The following is a 25,949-nucleotide window of genomic DNA, read 5'->3' as shown; positions in this document are numbered from 1 at the left end:
TAGGGGTCTCTTCTTCCATGATGGCTTCTATTATTTAATTTTCTTATTGTAAGCATCTATATGCAGAGTACAACATGAGAAATGCTGGACTGGAAGAAACACAAGCTGGAATCAAGATTGCTGGGAGAAATATCAATAACCTCAGATATGCAGATGACACCACCTTTATGGCAGAAAGTGAAGAGGAACTCAAAAGCCTCTTGATGAAAGTGAAAATGGAGAGTGAAAAAGTTGGCTTAAAGCTCAACATTCAGAAAACGAAGATCATGGCATCCGGTCCCATTACTTCATGGGAAATAGATGGGGAAACAGTGGAAACAGTGTCAGACTTTATTTTTCTGGGCTCCAAAATCACTGCAGATGGTGACTGCAGCCATGAAATTAAAAGATGCTTACTCCTTGGAAGGAAAGTTATGACAAACCTGGATAGCATATTCAAAAGCAGAGACATTACTTTGCCAACAAAGGTCCGTCTAGTCAAGGCTATGGTTTTTCCAGTGGTCATGTATGGATGTGAGAGTTGGACTGTGAAGAAAGCTGAGCACCGAAGAATTGATGCTTTTGAAGTGTGGTGTTGGAGAAGACTCCTGAGAGTCCATTGGACTGCAAGGAGATCCAACCAGTCCATTCTGAAGGAGATCAGCCCTGGGATTTCTTTGGAAGGAATGATGCTGAGGCTGAAACTCCAGTACTTTGGCCACCTGATGCAAAGAGTTGACTCACTGGAAAAGACTCTGATGCTGGGAGGCACTGGGGGCAAGAGGAGAAGGGGACGACAGAGGATGAGATGGCTGGATGGCATCACTGACTTGATGGACGTGAGTCTGAGTGAACTCTGGGAGTTGGTGATGGACAGGGAGGCCTGGCGTGCTGCGATTCATGGGGTCGCAAAGAGTCGGACACGACTGAGTGACTTATCTGATCTGATCTGATCTGATATTTTATAATAACCTTTAGATTTTTCTCTTATTTCTAGCTCTGCCTTTGTTGCATCTGCTGGTTTTCCTTACTGTGGTCTCTTTCTTCATGTGATTTGGAACTTGTCATTGTGAATTTATGCTCAACAGAATGGGTTTTCATTCCCTACAGAGTGGTTTTTCATTTGTTTCTATCAATATCTCAGTGATTCCAACAGTCCAGGGAAAAAATGTTACATTCACTTTTGGTGCTGGGTTTCCTGAACCCTATCAGCAGGATATTTTGAATCCCACATAAAGAGTGGCACAGGCTTGCCACCTGAATTTCTCCCAGGGTCCTTCCTCTCTCTACTCACATCCTAAGGATGTAATTTTCTCACTACCTCCCTGCCCTTACAGGCAGAGTTTCCTTGTCTTTGTTTCCCTATTCCCAGTTTAAGTGAGGCCAGACCCTTCACTTCCCTTCCCTTCAGCAGAGCCTTCCCTTCAGCAGAGTCTTAGCTCATTGCTTCAAGCAAAGCAAGGACACTTCTCATGTTCCTGAATTGGGCATTGAGACTCCAATCCTCAGCATCTAGGGTGTACATCCAGGTCAGACATCCCAGAGGAACATCAGTGTGGCCAACTGTGCTGCTAGAAGTTCCAGTTAATTCTCTACATCTTGTCTCCCTCACTGGTCAATAAGCATCTCTCAGGCAAGGACCACAGTTTATCTCCCAATCCCTTTGCTCTGCTCTGCTCTCTCAGCTTCTAGCATAGTTTTGGCACTTGGTAAACAGGAGCTTGGTAAATATGGGATGGGTAAATGAGTGAATGAATGAATGGCTGTAATTTAGGTCAGTTTAACAGCTACATAAACATTTCGTACAACTTGTCTCTTGAAGCACAAGGTAGACTATTTCCAACACACAGATAAGAGACGTATCTGAGAATTCGGAGGACTGGAGACACTTGGAAATGTATGTGGCACTTCTTTGTCCTGATGGGATCTTCAACTAGCTGTCTTCCTCACTGTTTGAAACATTACTGAAATTAAATAACTGAAACTGTATTAAAACCCAAGAATGGCACTCAGGCACTAGATATATCTTCTGGCTACCTAGTTACATAGTGCACTGAAATGAGGCAAGAAGCTTTTTGGCAATTTAATTAACATCTTTCCAGATCTTCAGTTTCTTTAAAATACCAGGATGCTTCATTTTTGAGCTGCTTACAGTGCAAGAGGAAGACACTCTGATTAGTCTTTCCATATCTATCATTGAGAGGTTGAGGCAGGGAATTGGAAAAGGGAGAAAGAGGGAAGAAAAGCCTTGTCCTTTATTAACGCAGAACATGTCTTTTTCTTGAATTTACATTTTGAATATGGTAAATAAAAATTCATGTGTTGTCAGCTAATTTTGGATGGCAAAAAAAATAGCAAAAGTAATTAGGATCAAAAGACCTTTAATGATAGCAACACACACACACACACACACAGGAACATATGTGTGTTCCTGTTTCTTTCATGAGAAAGACCATGCATTCTGCTGTGAAATTTGCAAGGTTTATCACGTTAGTGTCAATACTTGATGTTTTTATTATCTGAGATCCTGAGCAAGCTTTTAATGAAGTATGTGTAGAAAATATTGTTCTTGTGATTCCCTTCCCTTGGCTCCAATATGATAGTTTAATCTAATTAAACTAAGTTCATTTCCTTCTCAGGCTCACTCTAGAGTGCTGGCCACTTTTGATAATATGCCTTGTCATCCAAGTCTCAGATTATTCCTCTGAGGCCCAGCCAGCTCCATATGGCAACAAAATGCTGATGAAGTAGTTTGAATTCTTTCGTTATAGTTGTTTTTTTGTTTCTGTTTTTTAGAAGAAGAAAAAGATGTACAAACAGGACTGTGTCAGAGAATAAACCAAAGAGCCAAACAGAATATTCGTAATGAGATCAGAAGATTACTTTTCTGGATTGTTGGCCTCTTCAGAAAGTATTCTGTTGGGCAAATATTTTTGTCATAATGGAAAGAGCTGTTGTAATTACTGGGCGCTGACTTACTGGTCAGCTCTGTAAGTGGATGATTTTCCCGTGTGGGGCAGGCATGTGAAGACAAATGCTATTGTCTTGCAAACCATGGCCATCCCTAGAGCATGCAGGGTCCTTGTCTTAGAAACTATTGGAGTCACTCCAAATCAGCATGTCAGCACTGGTCTCATCTGATTCACAAAAGAAATAGCTGGCCAGGGGGAGTGATCTGCTAGATAGGCCACCCTCCTGGAACAAGGGACAAGCCACAGGGCCTACCACCCACCCATGAATGGGAGTTTTGAGCTCCTTGGGACATCTGGTCAACCTCACATGCCAGGCATATGGTGGGATGGAGTTTGAGGATTGGAAAATATACCAAAAAGGAAAAACAGGTATCTAGGGCCACATGGATTCTGGTCTAGGCTCAGGGCTCCCCACTCAGATAGCTGCTACCCCTCCAGTCCCAGTTACCTAATGAGGTCTTAGAAAACATCAATAAAAATGCTCCAAGGAGGGGATCATGGGATAGGGGACTGAGGGGATTCTCCTAGGATGGAGGACGTGAGTCAAGAACCAGGAATTTCATCTCTGTAAAAAGCCCACACTCCTAATATTCCATCTAGCTGTTCTCGCAGACACTGGCATGACCGGCAGCTCAGAGGTCATCTCCCAGCTGAGACTTTCCTGCCCAGGTAGAGAGTGATTCATTCTTTCCTCTGTGTTCCCACAGCATCTTCTTCATGCCTCAGCTATCAGTTGGCTCTGTGATATGTGGTTCTCTCTCCCTCTCCCCTTGTAGGCTTGGAGACTCTGTGGAGAATAATTACATATTGTGTTTCTTTATGTCTGCAGGGCCTGGACACCTGGATGAGCAGGGATGTTTGGAAAATGAAGGAATGAATGCCTTGCCCACCTGCCAGTCACCTCATGTAGCGTGTATTCCATGTGCTGATTGCGAATTATGTATAGACACAAAACTATGGCAGGCATTGTGATGCTATGTTAAATATTCATACTAAGTGATTAAAAACAGGAGCTTCCTTTTTAGTCTTTACTGCTGCAGAAGGCTGAGCCACAAGCACATTGTTCTAGGGTATCAATATTCCTCAGTGGGCTGTGGGGAAGCTCAAACATGTATATGGGAGCTTTCCATACTAGTCACACTGATGGTGTCTTGAATTTGAGCCCTGCTTTCACCTCCATTATCTCCGTGATCCTCACAAAACCCTGTGAGATGGGTAGGCTCTTTTATTTCACAGGAAAAGAAAGCAAGACAGACTGATTAACTGATGCATCTCTGGTCCCCAAAATTTCCGACATGACTGTCTTGACCAACTTAGATCTTTTCCCCCACTATGCATTTGCTGTCCTGATGCTGGCCAAATCATTTAACCTCTCATTAATCTTTTTAGACTTCTTATCTAAAAAGAGGGAAAATGTACTCTGTATAGTGGGGAGGTAAGATCAAGGAATTAAAGGGATGCTTAAATACTTCGTAGATATTATTTTGTATCTTAGTGGTGGTGGTGGTTGTTTAGTGCTAAGTTGTGTCCAACTCTTTGCAACCCTGTGGGCTGTAGCCCGCCAGGCTCCTCTGTCCATGGGGTTTTCCAGGCAAGAATACTAGAGTGAGGTGCCATGTCCTTTCAAAGGGATCTCCCCAACCCAGTGATTGAGCCATGTCTCCTGCTTCGCAGATGGATTCTTTCTGAGCCACCAGGGAAGCCTATCTTGGTGGTAGTTTTCTACAACTGTTTCATGGACATGAGATCCCAGGTGCCACAACTAAGATCTTCTGCTGCTAAGGTGCTTCAGTCGTGTCCAACTCTGTGCGACCCCATAGACGGCAGCCCACCAGGCTCCCCCGTCCCTGGGATTCTCCAGGCAAGAACAATGGAATGGGTTGCCATTTCCTTCTCCAATGCATGAAAGTGAAAAGTGAAAGTGAAGTCGCTCAGTCATGTCTGACTCTTAGTGACCCCATGGACTGTAGGCTACCAGGCTCCTCCGCCTATGGGATTTTCCAGGCAAGAGTACTGGAGTGGGGTGCCATTGCCTTCTCTGACCTGGTGCAGACAAATAAATAAGTATTTAAAAAAAAGAAAAAGACTAGACTTGGAGATATGCCCTGTTATCATATAGGTTTGCACTTTCCCATGGTCATAGGCTAAGTGACGCTTTGCACCCTGGGCCACCAAAGGGCCTCAGCAGGAGAAAGAGTGGCTGACCCGATCCAGCGCAATTGCTGAAAACATCCAGGACATTCAGGCTCACATTCTGGGGATGGGTGTTGCCCCTTTCATGTGACTGGGACACTATGACAATTTCTAGCGATCTTCAGGACTCGAGAATTCTGTTCTCCAGCAACAGCGCCGTGAGCCCTCTGCTCGCATTCAATCTCTAGCCAGTCTCCACCCATTCAATTGATTTTTAATTTTAAAACATGCTGTCTCTGCTGCTCTGTTCCTACTGCCGCCACTGTCATCATCCGCGTGGAGATTATCTGTGCTTCTCCCACCCCTTCTCCCTGAACACTGCTGCCGAATGAGCCTTATTTGTTCAAGGACTATTTTTATCCCATCCTTCTCCTACTCTAAAATCTCCCTTGGCTTACCCAATCAAGTCCAAACCCTGCCTTCTGGAACTAGAAGCTGTCTTAATCTGCCATGAGTTCACCTATATAGCCCAGATCTCATTATTTCCAAACAGAAACATTTGTCCTCATCACTTTGCTTTTGCTCACACTTCACCTTAGCCTAAAATGTCCTCTCCCCCGTTTTTTTTCCCTCTGTCTAAACATTACAAATCTTTTCAAGATGAGCTCTGATTCCCTGACTTTCCATAAAGCCCATCATTCTGGTCCGCAATGCTCTTCTCTTATCTATATCATACGTGGATATAACACACTTTGAAGTTGAATCAAATACTGTTCTGAATCATTCTCCGTTTGTTTCACTTTACTTCCCTAGTGGCTCAGACGTTAAGGAGTCTGCCTGTAATGCGGGAGACCTCAGTTCAATCCCTGGGTTGGGAAGATCCTCTGGAGAAGGAAATGACAACCCACTCTAGTATTCTTGCCTGGAAAATCCAGTGGATGGAGGAGCCTGGCGGGCTACAGTCCATGGGGTTTCCTTTGATAATTTGCTCTTCTTAAAAGGGCCTTTCTCATTTCTTATTTCCCTATAGAATAAAATCCAAATCTTTAGGAGTCTGGATCCTTCTTAACCCAGTTACAACAGATCACTGACTGTGATCCAATATTCCAAACCACATTCCCTTAAAAATCATATATACAGATCAATTTTTTTTTCCAAATGTGAAAACAGTACATTCTTATTATAGAAAATATGTAAAGGATGTGTATGTGCCTGCTAAACTACTTCAGTCGTGTCCAACTCTTTGCAACTCTGGACTATAGCCCACCAGGCTCCTCTCTCCATGGGATTCTCCAGGCAAGAATACTGGAATGGGTTGCTGTGCCATCTGCCAGGGGACCTTTCCAACCCAGGGACCGAACCTGCATCTCCTGCAGCTCCTGGCTTGCAGGCAGATTCTTTACTGCTGAACCACTGGGGAAGCCCTTGTAAAGAATAGTCTTAAATAAAGAAGTAGGAAAAATCAACCCCTCCAAACCAGCCCCGTTTAGCACTCCCTCTGAAAGATACAGTCCTGCTAGGTCCTCTCAAATGAGCGTGACTCAAGAACTGTCCAAATACCACCTCACCTGTGAAGCTTTCCTTAAGTCTTATCCTCACAGGCAAGACTAACCCTGCTTCCCCACCTCGATCTCCCACGGGTTTCTAACATACTGGCATTATGTTGTTCAACTCAAAGTGACTTGGCAGTTACTTGAACCCCATCTTTGGCCACCAGATATGAAGAACAGACTCACTGGAAAAGATCCTGATTCTGGGGAAGACTGAGGGCAGGAGGAGAAGAGGACGACAGAGGATGAGATGGTTGGATGGCATCACCAACTCAATGGACATGAGTTTGAGCAAACTCCAGGAGATAGTGAAGGACAGGGCAGCCTGGTGTGCTGCAATCCATGGGGTCGCAGAGTCAGACATGACTGAGTGACTGAACAATGACAAAATTGTTGGCATCCCTGGAATCCACTTTCCTGCATCTATTGGTCTCTTTTATCTTCCCAAATCTCAGTAAGCCTCTTTTCCTGATGGTCTTTGAAAAGAGATTAAATGTTGCTTATTAACTTTCAATATGATCGCTACTTTTGATTTTTTCATTCTCATAGACACTAACCAGGTTATACCCTTCATTTATAGAATATTAGCTAAAATTAGTTTCTAAATATGCTTGCATATCTCTATGGAGGTGATTAGCATATTGAAAGATACTTTTTTGGAACACTGGGAGGACAGATCAGAAGTGAGCAATGACATGTTTCTAAGGTTAGATCTATGAACTTACATTCAATCCTGACATGGCATGGTCCTAACATTTGCCCTCCTCTCTCCATTACCACTATCTATACCCTTTGGCCATTTCAATCCAACCTAGACCAAATTTTTAGGTATTAAATTATCTCATATCCCCAGCCTCTTTCAGTATCCGAAATGCCTGTCCATTTACCTAAAAGGCCAAAACTCTTGATGATATGGCTCCAAACTGTTTATGTTTTTAATCTAGAATTTAGACATATTTCCGTAGAAATTCTAGGTTCTACTTAACACTAGTCTCTTTTATGGGCTTCCCTGGTAGCTCAGAAGGTAAAGAATCTGCCTGCAATGTAAGAGACCAGTTCACCCCATGCACTTTCAAGGCTGTGGTTTTACTTTGGGATGTACCCACTGTCCCCTTCTTCTCCATGTATCCAAACTTTTCAAAACATCAAGACCCCATTGACATACCATCGCCTCCTTGAGTTAGGATGCTATGCTATGCTATGCTAAGTCACTTCAGTCGTGTCCGACTCTGTGCGACCCCATAGACGGCAGCCCACCAGGCTCCCCTGTCCCTGGGATTCTCCAGGCAAGAACACTGGAGTGGGCTGCCATTTCCTTCTCCAATGCATGAAAGTGAAAAGTGAAAGTGAAGTCACTCAGTCGTGTCCGACTCTTAGCGACCCCATGGATTGCAGCCTAACAGGCTCCTCTGTCCATGGGATTTTCCAAGCAAGAGTACTGGAGTGGGGTGCCATTGCCTTCTCCGTGAGTTAGGATAACTATACGCAAATGTTTCCCTTATTTAGCACTTCCTTCATCCTGCCTTGTGTGAGTTAGCTGGTGACATATTTGCCTCCCCTATTTGTTCATGATCTTTTTCAGAGCAGAAACCAGGCTTTCTTTCTCTCTGCTCAGTGCCTAAGTTGGTTCCTTGCTGTGAGCACTAAATAAATTTGTATTTATTTGAAACCTCAAACTTGGAATATTGTTGAGGAAAAAACCCAACGGACTGGAGATTCGGGGGCATGAATTTTGTTCTTAGCTTCAGTAGTAACTGTCTTCTGATTGTGGGATCTTGGGACACCATTTTTCTCAGCTGTAAAATCAAGAAATTGGTCTTCATGTTTCCCCAGAGGCTCATCGGGTAAGAAATCCACCTGCAATGCAGGAGACGTAGGAGACAATGGGTTCAATTCCTGGGTTGAGAAGATCCCCTGGAGGAGGAAATGGCAAGCCACTCAGTATTCTCACCTGGGAAATCCCATCGGCAGAGGAGCCTGGTGGGCTATAGTCCATGGGGTCACAAAGACTTGGACACAACTGAGTGAGCACGTGCACACACACACACACACACACACACACATCTTTAGGGGTCCTAACTTTAGTGATCAAAGAAGAAATTTGAAACTCCTCATTTACACTGAATTTAAGATCTTCACTTACACTGTTCCTGGGAATATACCCTTAATTTGCTGCAGAGAGGAAGGAAGAATGTCTTTTGAGAGTCATGAGTTGAGCCACTGGACAGATGAGAAAATAAAGGCTCTAACAGGTAAAATCTGGAGTTTGGGCCCAAACTGGTTGATTTCAATTCTACTGTTTTTTATGCAGGTAAACTCTCCCTTGAGACCAAACCTAAAAAAGGAACCTAGATAAATTAATATTTGAAATGAATAAATAACTGACAGGCCGTAGGAAAGTCATCATTCATGCCTCAGAGGAAAGAACTAAAAATAGATTTAAGCAGTGGTTGGAAAAAGTTGTGTTGGGGAATGAAATCTACTCATTCCAGGAAGGAGAATATAAGGTGTGTGGTTTGCAAAAGCAGCAACATATAGCAAGAAGAGGCCAGATTCCTGAGGGGAAGATGCACAAGGAAAAGGCTTAAGAATAAGGATGCTGGGGGAACCTAGACACACAATATAGAGAATAGATAACCAACAAAGACCTGCTATATAGCACAGGGAACTACACTCAATATTTTGCAATAGCCTACAAGAGAGAAGAATCTGAAAACAATAGATATATGTGTACGTATAACCGAATCACTTTTCTGTACACTGAAACGAACACGACATTGTAAATCAACTATATTTTAATTAAAACAAAAGAAAAAAATAAGAATAGGGATGTTTGGACCTGCCACTTAGATGAAATATGCCTTTTCAGTCACCTCAATTTCAAGTCAATATGCTATCATTTAACCTCATTTCAAAGACAATCAAGGAAAGAGGCTTATTGACATTTGGAAAGAGAGAGGAGAGGCCAATTAGACGTAGGAACATGAATGCCAAGGATGCCCACAATTTGATGGGGGTCAAATAACTGCCAGATTGTTCTGACCTGGACAGGGCCCTGGGAGTAAAACACACAGAACTAAAAACTATGTAGATAAACATATGTCAAGACAAGTTGAGGTCCACGATAGAGCTACCTGCTAACTGTCTATTTACATGTGGTTTACAAATAGCTGTGAAAAGAAGAGAAGCGAAAAGCAAGGAGAAAAGGAAAGATATAAACATCTGAATTCAGAGTTCCAAAGAATAGCAAGCAGAGATAAGAAAGCCTTCTTTAGCAATCAATGCAAAGAAATAGAGGAAAACAACAGAATGGGAAAGACTAGGGATCTCTTTAAGAAAATCAGAGATACCAAGGCAACATTTCATGCAAAGGTGGGCTTGATAAAGGACAGAAATGGTATGGACCTAATAGAAGCAGAAGATATTAAGAAGAGATGGCAAGAATACACAGAAAAACTGTACAAAAAAGATCTTCACAACCCAGATAATCATGATGGTGTGATCACTGACCTAGAGACAGACATCCTGGAATGTGAAGTCAAGTGGGCCTTGGAAAGCATCACTCTGAACAAAGCTAGTGGAGGTGATGGAATTTCAGTTGAGCTATTCCAAATCCTGAAAGATGATGCTGTGAGAGTGCTGCATTCAATATGCCAGCAAATTTGAAAAACTCAGCAGTGGCCACAGGACTGGAAAAGGTCAGTTTTCATTCCAATCCCAAAGAAAGGCAATGCCAAAGAATGTTCAAACTACCACACGATTGCACTCATCTCACACACTAGTAAAGTAATGCTCAAAATTCTCCAAGCCAGGCTTCAGCAATATGTGAACCGTGAACTTCCTGATGTTCAAGCTGGTTTTAGAAAAGGCAGAAGAACCAGAGATCAAATTGCCAACATCCGCTGGATCATGGAAAAAGCAAGAGAGTTCCAGAAAAACATCTATTTCTGCTTTATTGACTATGCCAAAGCCTTTGACTGTGTGGATCACAATAAACTGTGGAAAATTCTTCAAGAGATGGGAATACCAGACCACCTGATCTGCCTCTTGAGAAATCTGTATGCAGGTCAGGAAGCAACAGTTAGAACTGGACATGGAACAACAGACTGGTTCCAAATAGGAAAAGGATTTCGTCAAGGCTGTATATTGTCACCCTGTTTATCTAACTTACATGCAGAGTACATCATGAGAAACGCTGGACTGGAAGAAACAGAATCTGGAATCAAGATTGCCGGGAGAAATATCAATAACCTCAGATATGCAGATGACACCACCCTTATGGCAGAAAGTGAAGAGGAACTCAAAAGCCTCTTGATGAAAGTGAAAGTGGAGAGTGAAAAAGTTGGCTTAAAGCTCAACATTCAGAAAACGAAGATCATGGCATCTGGTCCCATCACTTCATGGGAAATAGATGGGGAAACAGTGGAAACAGTGTCAGACTTTATTTTTCTGGGCTCCAAAATCACTGCAGATGGTGACTGCAGCCATGAAATTAAAAGACGCTTCCTCCTTGGAAGGAAAGTTATGACCAACCTAGATAGCATATTCAAAAGCAGAGACATTACTTTGCCAACAAAGGTCCGTCTAGTCAAGGCTATGGTTTTTCCTGTGGTCATGTATGGATGTGGAGTTGGATTGTGAAGAAGGCTGAGCACCGAAGAACTGATGCTTTTGAACTGTGGTGTTGGAGAAGACTCTTGAGAGTCCCTTGGACTGCAAGAAGATCCAACCAGTCCATTCTGAAGGAGATCAGCCCTGGGATTTCTTTGGAAGGAATGATGCTAAAGCTGAAACTCCAGTACTTTGGCCACCTCATGCGAAGAGTTGACTCATTGGAAAAGACTCTGATGCTGGGAGGGATTGGGGGCAGGAGGAGAAGGGGACGACAGAGGATGAGATGGCTGGATGGCATCACTGACTCTATGGATGTGAGTCTGAGTGAACTCTGGGAGTTAGTGATGGACAGGGAGGCCTGGCGTGCTGCGATTCATGGGGTCTCAAAGAGTCGGACACGACTGAGTGACTGATCTGATCTGTACTCTGAAGTTCCCTCCTTCTGTAGTTCAGGAACTTTCTGGTTCAATCAGTTCACTGGTCATGAAATTCCCGAATGAGGACTGGAAGTGAACTTGGGTCAAGCGAGTTATCCAACAGCAAGATTCTAAACCGGAGAACTCCTAACCCTTTAATTGGGAGCATAATGTCTAGATGTTAAATAATATGTGAAGAGAAGCATCTATGCCTGGAGATGCTTTGAATAATTTTTCCTACATAACCAAAAGAGCAATCTTTCCAAGGTGAGTTTTTTCCAGATGGCTTAGATTCTGTCAGGAGAAAGAAGGGATACATAAATCATTTCTTTTAGTCTAGAGGTTTTCCTCCTCTTCAAGGGAAGAACCAGGAAGAGCCAAATCATGGAACAATAATAAGGCGTGGCTGAACAACTCGTCTTCGTCTGCTTTGCAAGGGAGGCCGAGGCGGGGAGTAGCCTTGATGGTACAGTCTTTAGAATCCTCATTCAGATTACTTTTTTTATGAGTACTTTATACAGTTAGAGTCACAAAACCTGCTTGAAAAATCACAGAGTTCTTGGCAATTCCAAAATTAGCCATGGAAAATGCCAAATATTGACACTATTTTCTAAATGTAGCTCTTATGCAGGCCCCACTGTTGCAGGTTGTGGCTGAGGACTCCCAGTGTGTAACCCTGCTGGGTCAGCATTCCCACCAGTAACCTCAGGGGAAGCTGGCCGGGTTTCCGTCAAAAAGAATGGAAGCACTTCCCCAGACATCTGTATAACCTGCCCACAGCTCAGAAAAACGGGAGGAGGAGTAGGTGGAGCTATGAATACTGATGCGCAAGTTTAATTTTAAAGAAACTGTGTAGGCAGATTCAGTCCTACATGGGAATTTCTGAAAAATTAAAATAAGACTAAGGAAAACTATTTTAAAGCATATAAATGACAGTAAGACGATCTCCTGGCCACCTTTATCTTTGGTCTGTACCATGTCTCTAGGAAACAGTGAAAAGAATTTGTGTAAGACTTAGGAGACGGGAGTCTCAAATAGACAGCTTTCACAGAAAGAGACTCACAGACTTAGAGAATGAACTTACGGTTGCTGCGGGGGAAGGATGGGTGGAAGGGATAGTTAGGGATTTGGGGATGGATATGAGAAGGAAATGGCAACCCACTCCAGTGTTCTTGCCTGGAGAATCCCAGGGACGGCAGAGCCTGGTGGGCTGCCGTCTATGGGGTCGCACAGAGTTGGACACGACTGAAGCGACTTAGCAGCAGCAGCATGTGTACTCTGCTGTATTTAAAATGAATAACCAACAAGGACCTCCTGTATAGCACAGGGAACTCGGCTCAATGTTATGTGGCAGCCTGGATAGGAGGGGAGTTTGGGGGAGAATGGATACATGCATATGAATGACTGAGTCCTTTCTCTGTTCATCTGAAACTATCACAACACTGTTAATCAGCTACACCCCAGTAGAAAATAAAAAGTTTAAAAAAATAGGCAATTTTCATCCATTCCAGTGGATGGGAAATCCCACGGACAGAGGACCCTGGTGGGCTGCAGCTGGTAGGGGCTCAAGAGTTGGACACAACCTAGCCACTAAACCACTAAACCACCACCACCACCTGCAGACAGGTGGTGGGTATTTTTTTTTTTCCAATCTGCCCACTTCATCCCATCCCCCTACCACCAGCACACCTAGAAGTCATTCTGTTTAGGACTCAGAAATGGCAAGTCCAAACTCATCACAGTTTCAGCCCCTAATGCCTAACTACACGCTCCGTCTAATGTTTCCAGCGCACAACTAGATATATACCAGGCACGGCATCATGCTCTCTGGTGGCAGAACCTGGAAAGGCTCATTCCCTCCCAGAGTGTACAATATTAAAATGATAAAGCAACCAGTAGAATAACCGCAGTGCAAAGAATGGCTATGATTAATTAGCATTGTAAGAAAGACCCGAACTGACTGTTACTAGAGGGAAAAGCCTCTGGCTTGGAGCACATAATCCACGGGGAAGGTCACACTTGGACCTGGGCCGGCAGCGTGGGAAGGAGGGCAAGGGGATTCTAAGTGTGGAGCAAAGAGTAAGTAAAAGCAGAGAGGTCGCCAGGCACAAGATATCCCCTTCTATCAGTTCACTCGCTCAGTCATGTCTGACTCTGTGACCCCACGGACTGCAACACGCCAGGCCTCCCTGTCCATCACCAACTCCCGGAGTTTACTCAAACTCATGTCCATCGAGTCAGTGATGCCATCCAGCCATCTCATCCTCTGTCGTCCCCTTCTCCCGCCTTCAATCTTTCCCAGCATCAGGCTCTTTTCCAATGAGTCAGTTCTTCACATCAGGCGGCCAAAATATTGGAGTTTCAGCTTCAACATCAGTCCTTCCAATGAATATTCAGGACTGATTTCCTTTAGGATGGACTTAGGTTTGATCTCCTGGCAGTCCAAGTTACCACCCGGCTATGGTCAGTACCTGGCTCTGCTGCCCGGGGTACCGGGGTTAGAGGGAGGGTGAGACGGAGGAGATGATGAACAGTCCGCTCAGCCTGCTCACCGTAAGGCCTCTGAGGGGAAGGACATGACAGAGCAAAGAAAGTGAAAGAGGAAAAATGATGGACCCTTCTAGTCTTTATCTCACTTGCGCATGCACACACACACAATTTATGTTTTTTTTCTATAAGCTTGTAGAGTCCCCAGTGTTTTCACACTGTAACAAGAAACTCTGTTACAACAAGGACTTCTCCCACCTTCCTTTTGTTGTGACACAAAGCAACTCTCCATCATCTGACCAGGATACCATAATCATATTACCATTTTACCAGCAGTCCACTGAACACTTCTTTCTATCTCGCCGCTCGCGGTTAAGGAATCAAGCTAACTGAAAATCATTTCACTCCTGGGCAAACAGAAAGGAACCACTTGGAAAGTTCTCCTCGGAAGGAGAAACAAGTCTGAAGTCAGTCATTTCCAGATCAGCTGTATTATTTAGCAAGGATTTGCTATATAGGATGGGCGAACTTTCACCCTTTGATTTGTCTTGGAGAGATTCAGAGTGTCTTACAGAACTGGCAGAATACACTAACATGAGTTGGTGGGCTTTTTTGGTGGGGGTCATTTACTTGAAAGGACAACTGGCCGTCTTGGACCTCCTCCATGCACAAACATAGAATGGGAATGTTTCTTCAAACAATGCCTTGTGTGAGGCTCCCAATGCTGCTTAACTTAAGTCACCACAACACAGCGTAAGCAAGGAATGCGTGCAGGTGTAGCCAGGCTGGATCCACTGCCGGTCTCTGGGCAGGCGGGTGGGCAGAGTCTCTCCCCACGTCCGAGGACCCACCGCCAGCTGCACAGCAGAGCTCAGGAGGGCCCCTGGACCCCGATGACTTCTCTCTCAAACACATGTGCACTCTGAGCTCCCAGGGGTAAGATCCACGAGCTGCTCTGGGTTCTTAGTTTGTGCCTAGCGCAGCATCGCCACCTTGAGAGAGAGGCACTTATTGGATTCAGAAACACATTTGATGATTATCAGAGTGATTAGAAGGAACCAGGGCAAAGGGAGAAACTCAGGGGCAAGGAGAATTGCTCAAGTAGCAAAAAAAAAAAAAAAAAAAAAAAAGGCTCAATCTCCGTCTTCGCCCACCTGCAGAAAAAGAAATACAGCATCCTTGGCCATGGCAGACCCCGGTCACCCAGGAACAAGGAGCTCCATGGCCGGGCTGGAGGTGGGGAGGGGAGATGGCCCTCTGTCTCACCGTTCAGGTGAGATATCTCCAGGCCACTGTCTACTTCAGCTTAACTCCTGTCCTTGAGCTTTGCAGGGGGTGAGATGGCGAAGCTCATGGGAGCATTCAGGTGTCCCAGAGCGAAGACCCGTGTGTGTAAAGGTGAGGGCAGGAGAGGCCACCTCTACTGGGGGGGAGGTCCTGGAGAGCCTCCACCAGCAGGTGATGTGGGAACAGGACAGGCAGGTATGGAAGAGAAGCTCCAGAACCCGACAGGCATGGAGGCAAGAGAGCCTGACCTGCTTCAGGAAGAGCGGACACTGCGGATGGCTGGAGAAAGTACAGGAGAGGCACGTGAGACGGGCTGGGACCTGGGACCCTTTGCTGCAGGGCCTGCATCTGGACAAACATCTCCTCCAGCAACCGAATGCAAGGAACCTACAAGGGACTAAAAATTATGGCACGCATGTGCAGTTGGGGCCCATTATGAATGCCAAGATACAAAAAGACTAAAAATCCAACTGTCACTTCTGGTGGGGTTTGGGGAGCAAAAGCAGGGTCCTGTGCATGATCCCTGGCACAGCACCACTGAGGGGGTGGGCAGACCAACTAAGCCACCCCTCCACCCCTACTGTCACCCCATTTAAGGGGCAAACTCACCCCCGTCTCAGGGAGCAAGCATGGGAAACTACTGTTGGCTTTTGCTCCCTGGTGTGGCAGCATGAGTCTCAATACAGCCTTGCCTGAATGCCTCATTTTGATCTCTTTCTTATCAATTTCTATTGTCTAAGAACCTGGGTCAGTAACACAAGGGCTGGCTCTTTTTGAGGGCCTCGGTGCCTTTAAGGAATTGTGGCTTGTCTTTAAGAAACTGGGGAGTCAGGGGAACTTCACAGGAGAGTGTGACACGATTTGATTTAGATTTTGTAGACTTACTCAGGCAGCCAGTGGGAGAAGGACCCCTGAGTGGATGCCAGGAGGGGACCAGGCAGGGCTGCTGGCATCAACCAGTAAGGCAGAATATGGACAGATTTCCTGGAGTAGAGGGGAACATCTTGGAGGATACCGGGACATATGGGCAGATATATCCTGAAGGTGATGATACGCTTAAATTAGGCACAGGCCCCTTCTGCAGCCCTGGGAAGGGACCCAGCAATGTGTTCACAGGGACATAGCATCTCCTCCATTTCCCAAGTCAAACATTTTAGCATTTTTTTCTAAGAAATACCCCTTCAAAACAAGAGGTATCATTCAGACACAGGGAGACTGAGGTTCAAAGATGTTGAGGACAATGACATTGGAGCAGGTCAGGGAAAGAGAAGCAGGATAGACGATACAGAAATATCATTTTTTTAAAACTAAATGTTGTATGGTATACAGTGGAGATCAAACAGAGACAAGGTCTAGAGAAGACGGTTTCGGTGAAACCAGCCCCTTCATCGATCTTAGCCGCATGCTCCTTCAATCTCTGTCCTTACGTAACCGTCAATTATTTTGTTCTCAGGGTTAAACAGATTCCACAGCACAAATCCTTGCAGACCTTATCTGACTAGAGATTTCAGTGTTTGAGGTTTATCACCATAAAGCCAAGGGCAACTTTATAACTTTCTTGGGGTGTGGGTGTGAAGCTATTAAATGTGGGGGTAAGGTAAAAGAAAGAAATCCTAGATAGCTGTCCTTTCAAGTTAAGCGTTTTGTTGTTTGAATGAACTTCGTGTGCATGTGTGTGTGTGTGTGTGTGTGTGTGTGTGTGTGTGCATGTAAGAGAGAGAAGGGGGGAGGCGGAGAGAGAGAGAGAGGCATGTGGTAGAATGGAAAGAACACTGGATGAAGTATCAGAATTTTGTTGTCCTTCAGTCCCTAAGTTGTATCCAATTCTTTGTGACCCCATGGACTGCAGCACGCCAGACTTCCCTGTCCATCACCACCTCCCAGAGTTTGCTCAAACTCATGTCCATCGAGTCGGCGATGCTCCAACCATCTCATCCTCTGTCACCCCCTTCTCTTCCTGCCCTCATCCTTGCCAGCATCAGGGTCTTTTCCAGAGCTGGCTCTTCACATCAGGTGGCCACAGTATTGCTGATGCAGCATCAGTCCTTCAGAATACTTGGGTCCATAGGCTCGGTAATCCTGACGATGAATCTCGGAACTTTCAAGGTCTTGGCTTCTTCTTGAGTCAAATGAGAGGTTTGAATTAGATGCTCTAGAAGGTCTGTTCTTATTCTAAGATTCTAAGTTTCATGCAAGTCAAATTTTATCTAATATTCACGCAAGGAGTTCCACTTTTTAACCAGATTGACTATTTCCTTAAAGGGTTACACCTATACTTGGCTTTATCAGAATACTCAATATGCCGCTTGCATACTGCCTCTCAAAGGAAATCTAACAGTCAGCAATCCTGCTCTCTTGTGCTGAAATACAAAATGACTGAAGCTTAGGGATGCTTGGCCAGCCTCCCTCTTCCATCACCTCCTCCCCTCATGATTGATTGCTCAGCCTCCTCTATATTTCATAGATGTTGGCAAGTCAGGTTCTCAGAAATAAAGTTCAGAAGGGGAAGAATGAATTAAATTCTCCTATTCCTCCCATCCCACATATTTCTAAGAGCATGTCTGAATGCTGCAGGTCTTTAGGAAGCAATGGATGATCCCAGAACCAACTGGCCCATTTTACATAGAACACTGGCTTCACACTAAAGGAAAGACCACAATACAGAAGGGAAGGCTCTTGGTCGCTGAACCTTTGATACTAAGTAAGTAAAAACGAGTTCCTTGTTAGTTACGTTGTCACAGTACTATAAGGCTTTAACGTGTTTTCCTTAAAAATGGGTAGGAGAGGAAATGTCACTGCAGATTTTCTATGTAAATAATATTAAAGCATCCATAATTTACTAACATACACCCTTTTCACTCTGGGTAGTATTCTGATGAGCTGTTCTTGAATGTTTCTGACTCTGTCACCCCAGGGACTGTAGCCCACCAGGCTCCTCTGTCCATGGAATTTTCCAGGCAAGAACACTAGAGCAGGTTGCTCCTTCCTTCTCCAGGGGATCTTCCTGACCCAGGGATCGAACCAGCATCTCGAGTCTCCTGTATTGGCAGGTGGATTCTTTACCACTGTGCCATCTGGGAAGCCCTCTTTAACGTTTAGCTCCAAATTTATTCTCTGGTCCATGCCCACCTTGAAGGACATAGCACGCACACACTGCTAAACATTACAGAAACAATGGCTTGGAATCTCTGAAATCTTCACGGCAAGTTTAAAAGGAACCAAAATATCAGACCGGTGCTTTCTCTTTTCCCAGTTGACCGTTTCTTTCCCATGCTACCCCACATCTCTCACACGCATTGTGACGTAGTCAGCACCCCACCCATATCCTATTTCCATAATAAGAAAGCTTTCTGGGCACTGGGAATGCCAGCAACTGTACACAGAGGATGTTTTTTCTGAATAAAGGAAAAAAGGAGCAAGAAGTGCTACAGAGACAAGACCTCAGACCGATGATGGAGACGGAGTCCATGAATATGCAGGTTCCACATCTCTCAACTGGAATAACTTGAAGCTGTGTTGCATACGGCTGGAGAAGGCAATGGCACCCCACTCCAGTACTCTTGCCTGGAAAATCCCATGGATGGAGGAGCCTGGGAGGCTTCAGTCCATGGGGTCGCTGAGGGTCGGACACGACTGAGCGACTTCACTTTCACTTTTCACTTTGATGCATTGGAGAAGGACATGGCAACCCACTCCAGTGTTCTTGCCTGGAGAATCCCAGGGACGGGGGAGCCTGGTGGGCTGCCGTCTATGGGGTCGCACAGAGTCGGACACGACTGAAGCGACTTAGCGGCAGCAGCAGCGTTGCATACGGCAATAACTGGCTTGACAGTAACTTTCATTGCCTTCCTTCTCTTTTCTGTCTTATTTCCCCACACCTCTACCAGTATTTCCTGAGCACACCTCTCAAACTACTGGTACTCAAAATCTTGTCTCTGGGTCAACTTCTTGGAGCCCCCAAACCACTATCTAACCCATGGCTCCCATAACTACTAAATGTTCTGAGCTTCTGAGATATTAGAACTGAAAGGCACCTCACATCCTATTAGACTACCCTGATAGGTTTGGCTTTCATAAAAACAAAAACAAAAAAACTGAGGTGATCCAAGGTCACCTAAGCAGTCAATGGCAAATGGCAAATACCTTGAGTGCCCCAGGATTCTATCAGAGAGTGAGGCTTAAACCTGGCTAAGGATTCAGGACAGTTTGGAACCAAAATACTACTTTTAGCAGAAGTCTGTCATGAGATTTGAATTGAAGAGTAGAAAAAGTCCATGGTGATATGCTGACTATAAGAGACTAAAAAATTAAGATAATATATTCTGTGAAGATGACAGGAGTTATAGAGAAAGGCATCATTATTAGTCAAAGAGAGATGAGAATATATAGGAAAATCTTTCTAAAGCGCTAAAGGAACAACCCTACCCTCTTCAACTCCCAAATTCCTACCATTCAATATTTTGAATTTACATTGAAAATATGATAAGATTTCCCACCTTTGGGAGAACAACCCCTCCAAGCTCTGGACCATTGGGTAATAGTAGATAAAGCCCCTTTTCTATACTCTGCTTTTGGTCAGTGGGGGGAAGGTTTTGCTCTTTATCTTCTGTTGTAATTTGGTCCTTGACTTTGACAATTTCAGATGTTGCTGTAGGAAGTAAAAACTAGAGCAACATAGATACACAAAACCTTTAAAAAACAAGACCCTGACCTTTTAAAAAAGTGCCTTATGAAGCACATAGTTGTCTTAAATGACACCGTAGAAGACAAAGCATGCCTCAGAAAAGTTTATGAGCAAGATAAATACTCTCCTACACGTGCGTTTGTTCTCATTTGTCCAAACATCCACATTCCTTTAAAGTGAAATCTCTCTGAGGGCTTGACATATTAAAGTAATACTGCAATTTATCGACTAATAATACAGCTTCAAAGGAAAGTAATATTCTTAATGGCACCTCATCAAGTCTATTATTTATTTTATTCCTCTAAAGTTTCAAGAGACAAATTGGAGACATACAATGAGTACTATTTGATTCAAGTCTTGATTTTGGTTGTTATGAATAAAGAGCAGCTTTTATGTTCAAGGTCAAAATATGGAAGGCTACCTTTATTCCAAGACTTCTTTCAAACATAGGCTTCTAGAGTGGGAGTATGGTAGGCAGAATAATGCCCCTCCCAACTAAATTCACATTCTAGTCCCCCAGCCTGTGGATATATTACCTTATACATAGAAGGGACTAGGGCTCTTGAGTTGAAGAGATTATCCTGGGTTATCCAGATGGGCAATGGAATCACAAGAGAGGGAAGCAAGAGGGTGAAGTCGGAGAGGAAGATGAGGTGCCGACAAGCAGAAGTTGCAGGGATCCTATTGCAACGAAAGAACCAGGGGCCAAGAACACTGGTCTCCAGAAGCCAGAAAACACAAGAGCCTGGATTCTCCCCAAGAGCTTCTAGAAGGAACCAAGCCTAACTTTAACCTATTGAGATTGATTTTGGTCCTCTGATCTCCAGAACTAGAAAAGTATAAATTTGTGTTTCTTTAAGCCACTAAATCTGTGGTGATTTGTTAAAACTGCAACAAGAGACTAATCCAAGGGGTGTGTGAAAGTATTAATGCTGGCCAGTCTACCGGGGGCTTCAATCCCAAGCATCCTAACTGTCCCCATCTCAGGGCAGCAGGGGAGAACAGAAAGAGCAAAGCCTCAGATCCGTCAGACAGCCCTTGAGTTCCGACCCTGGCTCTGCCACTTACTGTCTGTGTGCTTTGGGGAAGTTATTTCCCCTCTCTGAGCCATAACTGTTTCAGAGGTAAAGCAGTGGTTGTCTGCATTTCAGATCCGATCGAATTACATCTCTATAGCAACAGCAATAAATCATCCAGCTAGAGTAAAGGTATCAGTAGGTTGCCATGAGGTTTAAATGAAATGATGTGTCTAAAGTGTCTGTGCAGCGTTTATCGCCCAGCAGACGCTCAGCAGAGGCTAGTTTTCTTAACCTCACCCCATCTTGCACAGCAGCGGTGTGTATAATCCTGCAGGGAGCTTGCTAAAATGCAGGTGGTGCACGAATCTACACCATCAATACCTTCCTGCCTCACCTGGGAAAGCATCAAATCTTCTTAGCAGGGTTTGTAAGATGCCTTTTTAACGGCTTTATTGAGACATAATTTATATACCCTAAAATCCGTGCATTTTAAGCATACAATTCAGTGACTTTCAGTGTATTTACAGAGTTGTACAACCATCACCACAATCTAATTTTTTAACATTTTCAACATCCTAAAAAGCAAACAAGTGTCCCTGTACCATCGTTCCTTGTTCTCGCCCTGCCCTATACAACCACAACCTGTATTTCCTCAGATGGATTCCAAATGCAGTTCGCCCTTGCTTCAAGAAAATACAAAATTTTAACAAATAGACACCCGTGAGCTTACTGACCATCACGTCAAAATTCCACGTCAGCTTTTCTTTTCTCAAAAATGAAAACAGGGTCTACCTAAACAGTTTCCCTGAAGGGAACTGAGTTTTATTGGTCAGAAACTCCAGTATTACCGGAAAACTGAAATTTAAAGGGTACACTTTCAAATCATGATTTTTAAGGATGTACAAATTTAAATGCTCCCCTTCTCCTCCTCAATCCCCACTCCAAACCTCCAGTCTCGGTGGTGAGAAGACCCACTGTTATAGAGATGCATATCAGTTCAGTTCAGTTCAGTTCAGTAGCTCAGTCGTGTCCGACTCTTTTCGACCCCATGTATCACAGCACGCCAGGCCTTCCTGTCCATCACCAACTCCCGGAGTTCACTCAGACTCACGTCCATCAAGTCAGTGATGTCACCCAGCCATCTCATCCTCTGTCGTCCCCTTCTCCCCCTGCCCCCAATCCCTCCCAGCATCAGAGTCTTTTCCAATGAGTCAACTCTTCGCATGAGGTGGCCATGCAAATGGACCCAAAGTCTGGGGCAGGGTGACAGGTGGGGCGGGAATCGGCTCCCCTAGTCTATGGAAGCTGACTCCCAGCCCCCTTTCCCTTCCCTCCATACTGCCTGGGTGTCTTCAGTGATCTGAGTGCCAGATCCTTTCCATTTTGCTTACCCCAGGCTTCCCTGGTGGCTCAGATGGTAAAGAGTCTGCCCGCAGTGTGGGAGACTCAGGTTCGATCCCTGGGTTGGAAGATCCCCTGGAGAAGGAAATGGCAACCCACTCCAGGATTCTTGCCTGAAGAATTCTATGGATGGAGGAGCCTGGTGGGCTACAGTCCATGGGGTCATGAAGAGTCGGACACGACTGAGCGACTTCACTTCACTTCACTTCTTCCACCCAGGCTTCTAAGTGGTCTGGTGCATTGTTGCTGATGGGCGGCTAAAGCTGTCACCATGGGAGTGGGATCCTTGGGGATAAAGTTGGGCAGGAAGTTTCTCACCAGGACTGTAGGGTGTGTCATAAGTGATAGGGTGGCCAACCCTGCGTCTGTGACAGACTCTGAAATCTAAGTACTGACAGGAACACAGGTTAAGTGTGGTTGTGCAAAGAGGCCAAGAGATGAGTTTCAGGCCCCAGCTACTGGGAGCTGCAGGTGAGCACTGGAAATGCTATTGGAAATTAATGAACTCAGAAAAGAAACAAGTGAAAGTGAGACAGGCTGAGACCTACCTGAGACCCTTGGATGCAATGCTTCCAGGAGCAACAAAATACCAAGAAACTTTAAGGGACTAAAAAATAACTGCTTGCATGGGCAGTTGGGTGGAATTATGGACAAAAAGAGGAAAAACCCAACTGCCACTTCTGAAAAGCCATACAAAAGCAGGTAAGGAATGAGGTTGCCCTCCCTTCCAGAAGCAAGCAAGCAAGGGAAACTGTTACTTGTTCTCGAGCTCTCCTGATCAATTTCTGTTGATTGAGGAAGCCGAGAACCCTAGTCAGTAACAAAAGGTTTCCCAAAATACTTCCTCTCGCACTAGCTGGTTAGTGCTGCTCACCCAGGAACATGAGCGCATTGAGTTAACTCCAAGGGAAGAGCCCCTGGAGGAGGGCATGGCAACCCGCTCCAGGATTCTTGCCTGGAGAATCCCACGGACAGAGGAGCCCGGCGGGCTTCAGTCCATGAGGCCACAGAGAGTCGGACATGAGTGAAGCATCTGAGCGCACGCGCACACGGGCCAGGGTGGAGAGCACAGGGGCTCACGTCAGCGGATGCGCTGCACCAAAGAGCGTGAAGCATCTCTTCCTGCCTGTTGCAGCCACCTCCTTTCTGTTCCTTCTACTGATTGTTACCACACAGTTTCAATTCATGGAGATACGGTTAAGAAGACAAGTTTTGCAATGATCATTGTTTCCTTCATTCTTAGATTCATGCCCATGAACTACTCACAGCATATAAAGGGCAACATTTACACGGCATCCAAAATCTTCATGCTTTATAAGCCTGTCATCATAATACTGCTGGCCAAAAAACTGAGGTGGGAGAAGCATGGCTTTGGGGAGGATTAATTTGACTTCTAAAACAGGCTGGGCACTTAGGTTCCCTTCTTTTGGGTTTAACATATAAGTAGCTTGATACAGTTATTGGGCAAATTGCTTCTGTATCCATCTACCACAATAAACAAAGATATATCCATTTCTATCTTGCCATAGTTTTTTTTTATTTTTAATCATAAATAAGAGAACTTCAGAAGAAACAGCACCTGTTGGCTAATTACTGTGAGGAAGAGAAGTTCAGCATCAACTAGGCTACAACTGAAATAATTGTATCTGGCAGACAGTCTCCAACGTTTAAGTATACAAAATTTAATTACCCAACCACAGATAGCACATTCAGCTACTTACGGGCACACTTTGAAAGTGACTCATCCAAAAAGATCCACTGGGGTGCAGTTATAACCAGAATCAGATGTTCCACAGAAGTCAGATTATGTTTATTTTATGCTGGGAGACAAGTGGATGGTAACATCTGCTCTTGACATCTTTAAAGCAAAATTTTCTCTGTGTGTGTGTGTGTGTGTGTGTGTGTGTGTGCAGGGTTCTGAGTTCTCAAAGATATGTCTAAGTACTCAAGCATTTTTGTGGTGTATCAATGCTGGTTGTACCCCTAGTTATATGTTATATCTGTAGCTCACTTATAAGAGTAAATGAGGAAGCTAAACATTTTTTTAAATTGGAAAAAAAAAAACAACCTGTGTGGAAGAAAAGACAGTAAGAATGGAGAACCTCTGTGGCGGGGGCGGGGGGGAGGAGAGAATACAAGAGCAGTTGCTAAATTTTCAGAGCTAGATGCTAACTCTGTCTGTAGTCAACACAACAGGAATGTAAAGCATTTGGCTCTTTCTTTTATCAGCAACATAGAAACAGGCACTTCAGCCTCTTACTAGAGAAGTCAAGTATGAATTCACCGCAGTCTGATACTCACCAAAGACTCCAGCAAGGCATCTGACTTTGAGAGAGGTGGCCTAGAAATAGAACTCTGCTTTTCCAGGTGAGAGCATCTCAACGCTGGCTACAAATCTGAATCACCTGGGGTGCTTTAAAAACAACTATGCCTGAGTCCTAGCCAGCACGTCTGATTTAGAATTTTTCAAAGGCTTCCCTTGGTCGTGAACCACTACTCTAGAACCTTGCTTTTCAAGCATTAGCATCTTCTGGAGGACTGTTAGAAACGCAGTACCTTGAGCCCCACTCTAGACCTGCCCAATCAGTGTCGGCTCTTAGTAAGATTCCCAGGTGATTCTAATGTATGGTGAAGCTCGAGAACCCCTTCTAACAAGGAGGTTCTATGAGTTCTTCGTATTGTCAGCTCATCACAGAGTAGCACACCTCTCTGCTGAAATGCCTTCACTGAACCCAGCTTCTTGATTTGCCTGAAGATCAGTATAGTCAGTCTCCATTACACAATTCTCACTGAAGACGTTTTCCCCATGATACGCTCAATATACTTTAACCAATTGCATTTAACTATGCAATGAAAGTTCTCTTACATTTTAATGACAGAGAAAGCTCACATCACCAGATGCGTTTAGTTCCTACTTACATATCATTTTAAAGCCTGAAGACATTCTAATCCACGAAAATCTCTGAAAACTGTAGGTATTCTATATATGTTGGCTTGGTGGTACTCCTATTTTATAAACTAAATCTTGTGGAGGCCAATTACATAAACTACTTCATTTCTTCAGCCATGAACAATGGTCTACAGGAATTTATGTAGATAGTATCCTTGTTAAGTCCTTGAAACACATCCTCAAGTAACCATTACTGGATGCACCTGGAATGGGCTCCACTTTCACCTCTGCTTTAATCTCTCCTTTCTACTCAACACTCTTGGGCTCCAAAATCACTGCAGATGGTGACTGCAGTCATGAAATTAAAAGATACTTGCTCCTTGGAAGAAAAGCTAGGATAAACCTAGACATCATATTTAAAAGCAGAGACCCTACTTTGCCAACAAAGGTCTGTCTAGTCAAGGCTATGGTTTTTCCAGTAGTCATGTATGGATGTGAGAGTTGGACAATGAAGAAA

General features: G+C 44.4%; 1 protein-coding gene across 10 annotated transcripts in view; it reads right to left on the bottom strand.

Moving 5' to 3' along the window:
* The window catches only part of PHACTR1 (phosphatase and actin regulator 1), a 549,201-nt gene that overhangs the window by 254,347 nt on the left and 268,905 nt on the right, over positions 1-25,949 (bottom strand). Inside the window, exon 1 of one of the 10 annotated variants that reach the window (XM_055570626.1) lies at positions 24,844-25,135. The exons of the other annotated variants lie outside the window; for them this stretch is intronic. The gene's annotated coding sequence lies outside the window, so the exon portion shown is untranslated. Of the gene's footprint in view, positions 1-24,843; positions 25,136-25,949 lie in introns of those variants that run through there. 10 annotated transcript variants of the gene reach the window in all.

This window comes from Bubalus kerabau, chromosome 3, assembly GCF_029407905.1.
Source record: "Bubalus kerabau isolate K-KA32 ecotype Philippines breed swamp buffalo chromosome 3, PCC_UOA_SB_1v2, whole genome shotgun sequence".
Classification (NCBI taxonomy): domain Eukaryota; kingdom Metazoa; phylum Chordata; class Mammalia; order Artiodactyla; family Bovidae; genus Bubalus; species Bubalus kerabau.
This window is presented reverse-complemented; position numbering and strand designations above follow the sequence as displayed.